Source organism: Vidua chalybeata, unplaced genomic scaffold (genome assembly GCF_026979565.1).
Source record: "Vidua chalybeata isolate OUT-0048 unplaced genomic scaffold, bVidCha1 merged haplotype W_reject_6, whole genome shotgun sequence".
Taxonomy (NCBI): domain Eukaryota; kingdom Metazoa; phylum Chordata; class Aves; order Passeriformes; family Viduidae; genus Vidua; species Vidua chalybeata.
The window spans coordinates 196,424-208,735 of NW_026530355.1; the positions used below are offsets into that span (position 1 = coordinate 196,424).

General features: G+C 51.8%; 1 pseudogene; it reads left to right on the forward strand.

The window, feature by feature from the left end:
- The first annotated feature begins 1,586 nt into the window (after window positions 1–1,586).
- LOC128783232 (olfactory receptor 14J1-like) lies at window positions 1,587–10,793 on the forward strand (annotated as a pseudogene).
- The last annotated feature ends 1,519 nt before the right edge of the window (window positions 10,794–12,312 follow it).

Here is a 12,312-nt window from a genome sequence, read left to right on the forward strand (position 1 = left end):
GCTGCCACTCTCCTCATCGTAATCCTCTTCCGAGGATGAAGCAGGCCAGGTTAGGGCACGGTGCCTCTCCCTGGCTGGTGGGTCCCGGAGACAGTGGGCCCGGCAGGCCAGGATGGCCTGCTTCTGGCCAGGCTTCTTCCCGGTTCTGGTAGCGTGGGAACTGGCAGTGGCAGGAGAGGAGGAGGCGTGTCCCGACCCACCCACCGGGGAGTGACTTTCTGGTGGGGGGTTCCCACCCACAGGGGCTGGGCCCACTTGGGGGCTGGTCTCAGCCACAGGGGGCCCACCCAGGGGTGTGGTCAGAGGGAAGGAGGGGACGGGTCCCGACGCAGGGGCGGCACTCGACGGAGTGGGGGGAGGAGGCGGGGGCGAGACAGCGGGAATTTTCTGGGGTGAAGGAGAAGGAGGGGCACCATCTTGAGGCTGGTCCTTTTTCGCCACGAGGCAGGCGCCATTTTGTCCTATTTGTTCAGTTAAGTCCTCTAAAGAGCAACAGGGTTTCAAACTAGGATTAGGGTCTCTGGTATGAAGGGAACAGGAATGACATGTGTTGAGGTGGCCAGTCCCAACACACGAATGGGACAGGGAGGATCGGGAAGCAGCAGAGAGACGGCAGCAGCTCTGTGCCGATGTATGGCAGGATCTGTCTCCCGATCCGCCCTTAGGGGAAGAGGGAATTGGGGGGGGAGGAACATGAGGTAGGTGAACTGGGGACCCAACTCTCTCCCTTCTTTTTTAACAAATTAAGAATGGAATGAAAAAGCGGAAAAAAACGACCGACTGAAATCCTCCCCTGAACTTGTAAATCGTAAATCTTACTCCCAACTCTTCCCCAGAAATCAGGCACCAAAACATCTTCCCATGTAGTAGCAGGAAAATGTTCAAAAATAAATTTAACAAAAGGCTTTAAATCTCTCTTATCAAAAGAAATGTTCCCTAAAACAAGGTGGGACTTAATTTGGATATAAAACTCCCGTTGAGCTGGAGACACGCGGTAAACCCATTATATCAGGTCTCACAGCTAAATCACCCTCTTCGAAAAGGAAAAAAAACCAAAAAAAAAAACCAAAAAAGGGAGGTGAAGCCTAGTCAGGTGTAAGAAAAAGCGAGATAAGCATACCTCTGAAGGACTCAGGCATAAAACGGGGAGATCGAAGAGGGGTCTGGTGGAACTTCTGCTGGTCCGAGGGCATCGCCGCTGCCGCGCAGCTCGAAGGTCCGTCGGTTATCAGCAGAACCCAGGAGACAGAAGCCTTCCGAACTGAAAGGGCGACTGTCCCTGGAACTGGCCCTGAACGCCGCTTGCAATCCTGGAGAAGGCTGGTCACAGAGCAGGCAATCTCCAGGAGACGGTCAAGGATTGGACTCGCTGGTGTCCGTCCCTGTTCGGGGAGCCAGTTGCCAAGCCGTGGGGGCTTGTAGCCACTCGGCATGAAGCTCGGATAGCTGGTACATCTGAGGGTCCACCAGAAGAACGGGAGGGACACTCGGGCTGCTGAAATCCTGCTCGTTTATTGAAGGGTCGCAGAAGGGGCAAACAGGGAGACAACGAAGCAGAAGGGAGGTAGATTCCGAGAGACCCGAAGGGCGGGGTGAGGATTCTTTTACTGCGTAGGGGTAGGAGGGTTTAGTATTTGAGGGTACAATAGGGAGAAGGCTAAAGGGAGGGGAAATATAACATTAACCAGTGGGGAAAAGGGAAAGGAGTGTTCTTGGTGGAAGAACCAAAGGAAAAATGTTGAACAGAGAAGATTCTAGGCTAAGGGGCAGTCTTGAACAATAACTTACAGGAGAGGAGGAGGGTACAATTCTCTTACAAAAGGCGGTGGAGAACTCATACAACTGCTGTTTCCCATGGCAACCCTAGACAGCCTTCCCCAACCGCTCCTCCTACAGATAAACATGGAGCCTTGCATCCACGAGGTTCCATGATGTCACAACTATCTCCTTGAATCTGGACAGTAACAATGGAGACTTGCTTCCACGAGGTTCCATGATGTCACAAGTATCTCCTTGAATCTGGACAGTAACAATGGAGCCTTGGTTCCACGAGGTTCCGTGATGTCACAATGTTCTCCTCAGTTCTGGACGTGACAATGGAGACTTGGTTCCACGAGGTTCCATGATGTCACAATGGTCTCCTTGGTTCTGGCGGATAACAATGGAGCCTTGGTTCCATTGACTTCTATGATATCACAATTGTCCCCTTGATTTTGGAGGGTAGCAATGGAGCCTTGGTTCCATGAGGTTCCATGATGTCACAATGGTCTCCTTGGTTCTGGAGTGTAACAATGGAGCCTTGGTTCCACGAGGTTCCATGATGTCACAGTTGTCTCCTTGATTCAGGACAGTAACATTGAATCCTTGGTTCCACGAGGTTCCAAGATGTCACAAGTATCTCCTTGGTTCTGGAGTGCAACAATGGAGCCTTGGTTCCACGAGGTTCCATGATGTCACAATGGTCTGCTTTTTTCTGGACGGTAACAATGGTGCCTTGGTTCCATGAGGTTCCATGAGGTCACAAGGGTCTCCTTGGTTGTGGACGGTAGCAATGGAACCTTGGTTCCACGAGGTTCCATGACGTCACAAGGGTCTCCACGGTTCTGGATGGTAAAAATGAAGCCTTGCTTCCACGATGTTCCATGATGTCACAATGGTCTCCACGGTTCTGGACGATAACAATGGAGCTTTGCTTCCACGAGGTTCCATGATGTCACAATGGTCTCCTCGGTTCTATTTGGTAACAATGGAGCCTTGGTTCCACAAGGATCCATGTTGTCACAAGGGTCTCCTCGGTTCTGGATGGTAGCAATGGACCCTTGGTTCCACGAGGTTCCATGATGCCACAATTGTTTCCTTGGTTCTGGACATGAAAATGGAACCTTGGTTCTACGATGTTCCATGATGTCAGAATGGCCTCCTTGGTTCTGGAGTGTAACAATTGAGCCTTGGTTCCACGAGGTTCCATGATGTCACAATGGTCTCCTTAGTTCTGGAGGGTAACAATGGAGCCTTGTTTCCATGAGGTTCCAAGATGTCACAAGGATCTCCTTGGTTCTTTCCAATAACAATGGAGTCTTGGTTCCATGAGATTACATGATGTCACAATGGTCTCCACAGTGCTGGACGGTAGCAACGAAGCCTGGGTTCCACGAGGTTTCATGATGTCACAAATATCTCCTTGCGTCTGGATGGTAACAATGGAGCCTGGGTTCCACGTGGTTCCCTGATCTCACAATAGTCTCCTTTGTTCTGGAGGGTAACGATGGTTCCGTTGTTCCACGAGGTTCCATGATGTCACATGGATGTCCTGGGTTCTGGACAGTAACAATGGAGCCTTGGTTCCAAGAGGTTCCATGATGTCAGAATGGTCTCTTTGGTTCTGGACGGTAACAATGGAGCCTTGGTTCCACGAGGTTCCATGATGTCAAAATGGTCTCCTTTGTTCTCGACTGTTAACAATGGAGCCTTGGTTCCACGAGGTGCCATGATGTCACAATGGTCTCCTCGGTTCTGTACGGTAATGATGGAGCCGGGGTTCCACGAGCTTCCATGATGTCACATTGGTCTCCTCGGTTTTGGAGTGTAACAATGGAGCCTTGGTTCCACGAGGTTTCATGATGTCACAATGGTCTCCTTAGTTCTGGAAGGTAACAATGGGGCCTTGGTTCCACGATGTTCCATGTTGTCAAAATTGTCTCCTTACCTCTGGACGTGACAATGGAGCCTTCGTTCCACGAGGTTCCATGATGTCACAATGGTCTCCTTTGTTCTGGACGATAACAATGAATCCGTGGCTACACGAGGTTCCATGATGTCACAATTGTCGCCTTGGTTTTGGAGTGTAACAGTGGAGCCTTGGTTCCACGAGGTTACATGATGTCACATTGGTCTCCACGGTTCTGGATGTGAAAATGGAGACTTTGTTCCACGAGGTTCCTTGATGTCACAATGGTCTCCTTTGTTCTGGACGGTAACAATGGAGCCTTGGTTCCATGATGTTCCATGATGTCCCAAAGGTCTCCTTGGTTCTTGACTGTTAACACTGGAGCCTTCGTTCCACGAGGTTCCATGATGTCCCAAGGGTCTCCTTCCTCCGGGAGGGTAACAATGGAGCCTTTGTTCCTCGAGGTTCCATGATGTCACAATGGTCTCCTCAGTTGTGGACGGTAACAATGGAGGCTTGGTTCCACGAGCTTCCATGATGTCACAATGGTCTCCTTGGTTCTGGACGGTAACAATGGGGCCTTGGTTCCACGAGGTTCCATGATATTACAATGTTCTCATTTGTTCTCTATTGTAAGAATGGAGCCTTGGTTCTACGAGGTTCCATGATGTCACAATTGTATCCTTTGTTTTGGAGGGTAATAATGGAGGCTTGGTTCCACGAGGTTCCATGATGTCACAATCGTATCCTTTGTTTTGGCGGGTAACAATGGAGCCTTGATTCTACGAGGTTCCATGATTTCAGAATTGTGTCCTTTGTTTTGGAGGGTAAGAATGGAGCCTTGGTTCCACGAGGTCCCATGATTTCACAAGGGTCTTCTCATTTCTGGAGGGTAAAAATGGAGCCGTGTTCCACCAGGTTCCATGATGTCACAGTGGTCTCCTCGTTTATGGATAGTAAAATTTCAGCCTTGCTGCCATGAGCTTCCATGAAGTCACTGTGGCCTCCTTGCTTCTGGAGGGTAAGAATGGAGCCTTGGTTCCACGAGGTTCCATGATCTCACAATGGTATCCTAGATTTTGGACGGTAGCAATGGAGCCTTGGTCCCACGAGGTTCCATGGTGTCACAATGGTCTCCACGGATATGGTTTGGATCAATGGAGCCTTGGTTCCACCAGGTTCCTGGATGTCACAATACTCTCCTTGGTTTTCGTGGGTATTATTGGAGCCTTGGTTCCACGACTTTCCATGATGTCACAATGCTCTTAGGGTTCTGGATGGTAAAAATGGAGCCTTAGTTCCACGAAGTTCCATGATGTCACAATGGTCTCCTCGGTTCTGGACGGTAACAATGGAGGCTTGGTTCCAGTAGGTTCCATGATGTCACAATGGTCTCCTTGTTTCCGGACGGAAAGAATGGAGCCTTGGTTCCACGAGGTTCCATGATGTCACAATGGTCTCTTTAATTCTGGACGGTAACTATGGGTGTTTGGTTCCACGAGGTTCCATGATGTCACAATGGCCTCCTTGATTTTGGACGGTAGCAATGGAGCCTTGGGTCCACAAGGTTCCATGATGTCACAATGGTCTCCTCAGTTCTGTAAGGTAACAGTGGATCCTTGGTTCCACGAGGTTCCATAATGTCAGAATATTCTCCTTTGTTCTGGATGGTAACAATGGAGACTTGGTTCTATGAGGTTCCTGGATTTTACAATGGTCTCCTTCATTCTGGACGGTAATAATGGAGCCTTGGTTCCATGAGGTTCCATGATGTCCCAATGGTCTCTTTATTTCTGGACGGTAACAATGGAGGCTTGGTTTCACGAGGTTCCATGATGTCACAATCGTATCCTTGGTTTTCGAGGGTAAAAATGGAGCCTTGGTTCCACCAGGTTCCTGGATGTCACAATACTCTCCTTGGTTTTCGTGGGTATTATTGGAGCCTTGGTTCCACGACTTTCCATGATGTCACAATGCTCTTAGGGTTCTGGATGGTAAAAATGGAGCCTTAGTTCCACGAAGTTCCATGATGTCACAATGGTCTCCTCGGTTCTGGACGGTAACAATGGAGGCTTGGTTCCAGTAGGTTCCATGATGTCACAATGGTCTCCTTGTTTCCGGACGGAAAGAATGGAGCCTTGGTTCCACGAGGTTCCATGATGTCACAATGGTCTCTTTAATTCTGGACGGTAACTATGGGTGTTTGGTTCCACGAGGTTCCATGATGTCACAATGGCCTCCTTGATTTTGGACGGTAGCAATGGAGCCTTGGGTCCACAAGGTTCCATGATGTCACAATGGTCTCCTCAGTTCTGTAAGGTAACAGTGGATCCTTGGTTCCACGAGGTTCCATAATGTCAGAATATTCTCCTTTGTTCTGGATGGTAACAATGGAGACTTGGTTCTATGAGGTTCCTGGATTTTACAATGGTCTCCTTCATTCTGGACGGTAATAATGGAGCCTTGGTTCCATGAGGTTCCATGATGTCCCAATGGTCTCTTTATTTCTGGACGGTAACAATGGGGGCTTGGTTTCATGAGGTTCCATGATGTCACAATCGTATCCTTGGTTTTCGAGGGTAAAAATGGAGCCTTGGTTCCACCAGGTTCCTGGATGTCACAATACTCTCCTTGGTTTTCGTGGGTATTATTGGAGCCTTGGTTCCACGACTTTCCATGATGTCACAATGCTCTTAGGGTTCTGGATGGTAAAAATGGAGCCTTAGTTCCACGAAGTTCCATGATGTCACAATGGTCTCCTCGGTTCTGGACGGTAACAATGGAGGCTTGGTTCCAGTAGGTTCCATGATGTCACAATGGTCTCCTTGTTTCCGGACGGAAAGAATGGAGCCTTGGTTCCACGAGGTTCCATGATGTCACAATGGTCTCTTTAATTCTGGACGGTAACTATGGGTGTTTGGTTCCACGAGGTTCCATGATGTCACAATGGCCTCCTTGAGTTTGGACGGTAGCAATGGAGCCTTGGGTCCACAAGGTTCCATGATGTCACAATGGTCTCCTCAGTTCTGTAAGGTAACAGTGGATCCTTGGTTCCACGAGGTTCCATAATGTCAGAATATTCTCCTTTGTTCTGGATGGTAACAATGGAGACTTGGTTCTATGAGGTTCCTGGATTTTACAATGGTCTCCTTCATTCTGGACGGTAATAATGGAGCCTTGGTTCCATGAGGTTCCATGATGTCCCAATGGTCTCTTTATTTCTGGACGGTAACAATGGGGGCTTGGTTTCATGAGGTTCCATGATGTCACAATCGTATCCTTGGTTTTCGAGGGTAAAAATGGAGCCTTGGTTCCACGAGGTTCCATGATGTCACAATGGTCTCCTTGGTTTTGGAGGATAACAATGGAGCCTTGGTTCCACTAGGTTCCATGATGTCACAATGGTCTCTTTAATTCTGGGCAGTAACAATGGGGGCTTGGTTCCATGAGGTTCCATTATGTCACTAGTGTGTCCATGGTTCCAGATGGAAAGAATGGAGCCTTGGTTCCACGAGGTTCCATGATGTCACAATCGTCTTCATGTTTCCGGATGGAAAGGATGGAGCCTTAGTTCCACGATGTTCCATGATGTCACAATGGTCTCCTTGGTTCTGGGTGGTAACAATGGAGCCTTGGTTTCACAAGGTTCCATGATGTGGAAATTGTATTTTTAGTTTTGGAGGTTAACAATGGAGCCTTTGTTCCACAAAGTTTCATGATTGCCGAGCCATGGGGGCTTGTAGCCACTCGGCACGAAGCTCAGATAGCTGGTACATCTGAGGGTCCGCCAGAAGAACGGGAGGGACACTCAGGCTGCTGAAATCCTGCTCGTTTATTGAAGGGTCGCAGAAGGGGCAGACAGGGAGACAACGAAGCAGAAGGGAGGCAGATTCCGAGAGCCCCGAAGGGCAGGGTGAGGATTCTTTTACTGCGTAGGGGTAGGAGGGTTTAGCATTCGAGGGTACAATCGGGAGAAGGCTAAAGGGAGGGGAAATATAACATTAACCAGTGGGGAAAAGGGAAAGGAGTGTTCTTGGTGGAAGAACCAAAGGGAAAACGTGGAACAGAGAAGATTCTAGGCTAAGGGGCAGCCTTGAACTATAAGTGACAGGACAGGGGGAGGGTACAATTCTCTTACAAAAGGGGGTGGAGAACTCATACAACTGCTGTTTCCCATGGCAACCCTAGACTGCCTTCCCCAACCCCTCCTCCTACAGAGAGGTTTCTGCAGCTCCCTCTCAGGGCCTGATGTTCAGGGCCTGAGCACAAAGCCCCAGAGGCTCATTCAAGTCCTTGTGCTGTGTCTGTGCTGCTGAGCTGGGCCAGGCTCCTGGCACAGAGGGTGATCCTGGCAACCAAGAAGAGCTTCAAAAGCACATTTCTCTTGATGAGCAGCTCTTCTCCCAGCCCAGCAGGGCTGGGGCACTGCCTGCAGCCAGCCTGGGCACAGCCCAGAGGCACAGAGAGCTTCAATCAGTCAGGGCTGGGAAGGTGCTGAGAAGTGCCTGGGGCAGAATCACTGCCAGCCCTTGGCACAGGAACCTCTGGCTGCAGGACAAGGCAGCTGCAGCTCCTGCAGTGATCTCCTCAAGCTGGAACATCCCAATGCCCACAGACCCTGTGAGTACAACTCTGAGTATTTCTGGTGCAGGACAGGTGAAATGCTCATGAAGCTCTGACATGCTGAGGGGTTCTGATCAGTCACAGAATATTTCCAGGACAAGGATTTGATAAAAATTAGGAGATTTCCAAAGACTTTGTATTCAGTTTCCTAATATTCCAGGATGGCAGGGAGGGATGGATGAATATTAAATGTTGATTATGAATTATTGATTATTAATTTTGTCAAGTGCCTGAGACATCTGAGCTGTTACTTTTAGTGATGTACAGGTTCACAGTACATCCCTAATGTGCTTGCAGCCACTCTGCCCATGGACAGCAGCAGCATCACATTTGCTGGAGCCATCAGGCTCAGTCTGAGCTGTCCTTTCTCCAAGCTGCAAACAGAAGCTGCCCCCAGCCAGTGCCCTGCAAACAGGCAGGGTTCTGTCAGGCCAAGGAGAGTGCACAGAGATTTGGGGTCTGTGAGTGCTGGCACGGAGAGATCAGGCAGAGGGAAACACCTGCAGGAGGAAAATCTCCAGGAAGCAGAGAAGAGATCAGGCAAGGAGAGAAAACAAAACCCAGAAGTGCTGTGGCAGGGAGAGTTTAGAGATGTGCAGAGGATCCCCTCCAGTGAAGCCCCTCCCTCTGCACAAGCCCCCTCCCTCCTGTGCCCCCAGCCAAGCCTCTGCCCTCAGGGCCGGGGCTCCAAGGCGTGCAGCCCCTCCTGTGCAGGCAGAGCTGCAGCAGAGCCGTGGGGCAGCTCTGCAGCCCCGGGCCCAGTTCCCTCTGCAGAGCACAGGGCTGGGAGCAGCTGCCTGGCACTGGGGGCTCTGGCAGGGGGCACAGCTGGCTCAGGGTGACACAGCTGTCCCCAGGGCCCGGCTCTGGGCAATGCTGGCAGTGCAGCCAGGGAAGGAGCTGCATCTCCCTTCATCCAATGCCATCAGAAGGATTCTTGGAAGTCTCCCTGAGATTTCAGTCCAAGCTGGGAGCTCCAATCCAGGATGCAAACCTGTCCTAGAGCATCTCTGAGTTATAAGATTGATGGGGAAAGACAGAGGTGTTGTGACACTGAAAATGTTGCTGGGTTGGTGAAATGAGCAATGTGAGTCCTTGGCTACATATGTGGAGCTCGGCTGTGGTTGATCCATCTGTTCTCAGCAGTACCTGGTGACATTTTAGGGGAAGTAGGAGAATGTGATCACCCTCCACCTGAGAGAGGTTAAAGCCCCGAGAAAGTCTGAACAGGTCAGAATGACAGACCATCTCCCCTCACTCTCCTCTCATCACTTTGCCTCACACAACTTGCTCTGTTCTCCCTGGGGAAACAGAAATGCAGAGATTTTGATATACAAGAATACTAGGAAAAATATTGGGGAGCTTATAAAGAAAACCCCAGAACTCTTAAACACAGATTTCTGTCCGTGTGTGCTACAGAGGAGGGTGTATGGGAAATGGCTTTGATTTTGGTTACAGGTATCTCCTCTAACTCTTCCCTGTCCTTTCTCCATGAACAGGTCCCCCTGTGCAGCCACAGCAAATGTCCAACAGCAGCTCCATCAGCCACTTCCTCCTGCTGGCACTGGCAGACACGCGGCAGCTGCAGCTCCTGCACTTCTGCCTCTTGCTGGGCCCCTGGCTGCCCTCCTGGGCAACGGCCTCATCATCAGCGCCGGAGCCTGCGGCCACCACCTGCACACGCCCATGTTCTTCTTCCTGCTCAACCTGGCCCTCAGCCACCTGGGCTCCATCTGCACCACTGTCCCCAAAGCCATGCACAATTCCCTCTGGGACACCAGCACCATCTCCTACTCAGCATGTGCTGCTCAGCTCTTTTACATTATGTTCTTCATCTCAGCAGAGCTTGCCCTCCTGACCATCATGTGCTACGACCGCTTCGTGTCCATCTGCAAACCCCTGCACTACGGGACCCTCCTGGGCAGCAGAGCTTGTGCCCACATGGCAGCAGCTGCCTGGGCCAGTGCCTTTCTCAATGCTCTCATGCACAGAGCCAATACATTCTCCCTGCCCCTGTGCCAGGGCAATGCCCTGGGCCAGTTCTTCTGTGAAATCCCACACATCCTCAAGCTCTCCTGTTCCAAATCCTACCTCAGGGAACTAGGGCTTCTTGCTGTTAGTGTCTGTTTAGGATTCAGATGTTTGCTGTTCATTGTTTTCTCCTAAGTGCAGATCTTCAGGGCTGTGCTGAGGATCCCCTCTGAGCAGGGACGGCACAAAGCCTTTTCCACCTGCCTCCCTCACCTGGCTGTGGTCTCTCTGTTCCTCAGCACTGCCATGTTTGCCTACCTGAAGCCTCCCTCCATGTCCTCTCCATCCCTGGATCTGGCCCGGTCAGTTCTGTACTCGGTGGTGCCTCCAGCCCTGAACCCCCTCCTCTACAGCCTGAGGAATTCGGAGCTCAAGGCTGCACCGTGGAGACTGATGACTGGACCATTTCAGAAACAGTAGACTTATGGCCTATTCCCCAAATCACATCAAATAAAAGTAATCTTTGATTCTTCTTGTTGGTTTCGTTTTGGAGGTTCGTTTTCTTTGTTTTTCTTTTTCAATATCGTCCACAAAGCAATGTCTTTGTTTGTGCCATTTCTCATTTTGTTTCTCTCCACCTTCCCTGCAGCCACAGACTGTGTCAATGAGCGGCTGCGCTCTTGGTGGCTTTAAAGGAACTCAAGGATCTCCCAGCAGGGTTTTCTGCAGAGCTGCCCTTTTGTTGCCTTCTCTGGAGCTGCAGCAGCAATGTCTGTGTGCAGAGCTGGGGGCAGATCAGTGCTGGCACAGCAGCTGTGCCCAGCAGCAGCAGCAGCACTTGGTGTTGCCAGTGCTGCTCCCGTGGCCCTGCCCCGCTGCCCTGGTGGCCCTGGTGTTGCTGCAGGGCCTGAGTGCTCTCGGGGCCGGGCACAGTCCTGGGGGTGGCAGTGCCGGGGCTGCAGCAGGGACAGGCCATGGGCACTGCTGGGGCAGCGCTGACGCCTCAGGCCAGGGCCTGGGGGCTCCAGGCTCCTTGCCCAGGCTCTCTCAAGAACACGGCCAGGCCAAGGCTCAGCACAGAAAACCCCCGTCAGCAGCCCCAGGCTGGCCGTGGGCAGGCTGGGGGCAAACAGCACGGCTGGTGCTCTGCCAGGGCCCTGGGGGAGACGGGAAGGAGCAGCAGAGCAGGGGCTGATCCATCCCCAGGGCGCTGGACAGCCCAGGGCAGCGTCCCAGAGCGTCCTCATGGAGCTGCCAACAACATCCCCCCTCTGCAGCCCTGGCCTCTCCCCCAGCTCACACAGGTGCCCCATCCTTGCAGGCACAGACACGGCAGCACTGGCTCAGGAGCCCCTGTTTGCATTGCACACAGCAGGCGGGAGCACCCCCGTGCTGCTGCTGTGGGGACATGAAGCTGAGGGAGCACAAATGCCATCAGCCCCTGGGGCCAGGACAGGCTGGGGGACACAGGGAAACCACTCAGCTTTGTCCTGGCCTCTGCACTCAGCCAGAAAGTTTGTTTCCATCAGCTGGGAGTTCCCTGTCCCACTGCAGACGCTGTTGCTCAGAGCCAGGGCTGCCTGGCAGCCACCCCCAAACTGCCCTGAGCATTTCCTTGGCTTTACCTTTACTTTCTTTACTCTTCCTTCTACAAATTTCTTTCTCTTGCCCAGCCCTGTTCCCTGCCCTGCAAACAGCCCATCCCTGTTTGCCCTCTCCTCTCTGGCCCCACTCCCCATTTCAGTTCCTGACTTGGCACCATGGGAACGTCCCTTGGGGAGCAGGATCATCCCACAAGTGCTGCAGGAATTGTCTGCAGGCTCCCACAGTGCCTCGTGCTGCTCCCTTGCCAGAGGCACCCCAGGCCAGGGGGGCACATCTGGGCTGCTGTGTCTGCCTGTGGGGCTCCCTGTTCTGGGCAAGGAGGAGGGGCTGCAGAGGCTCTGCAGGACTGACAGGATGGGCTTTGGGGCTGTGAGGAGAAGCTGAGGGACCTGGGCTGCTGCAGCTTCTGAAGAGGAGGCCCAGGGCTCCTCCTGCAACTGCTCCAA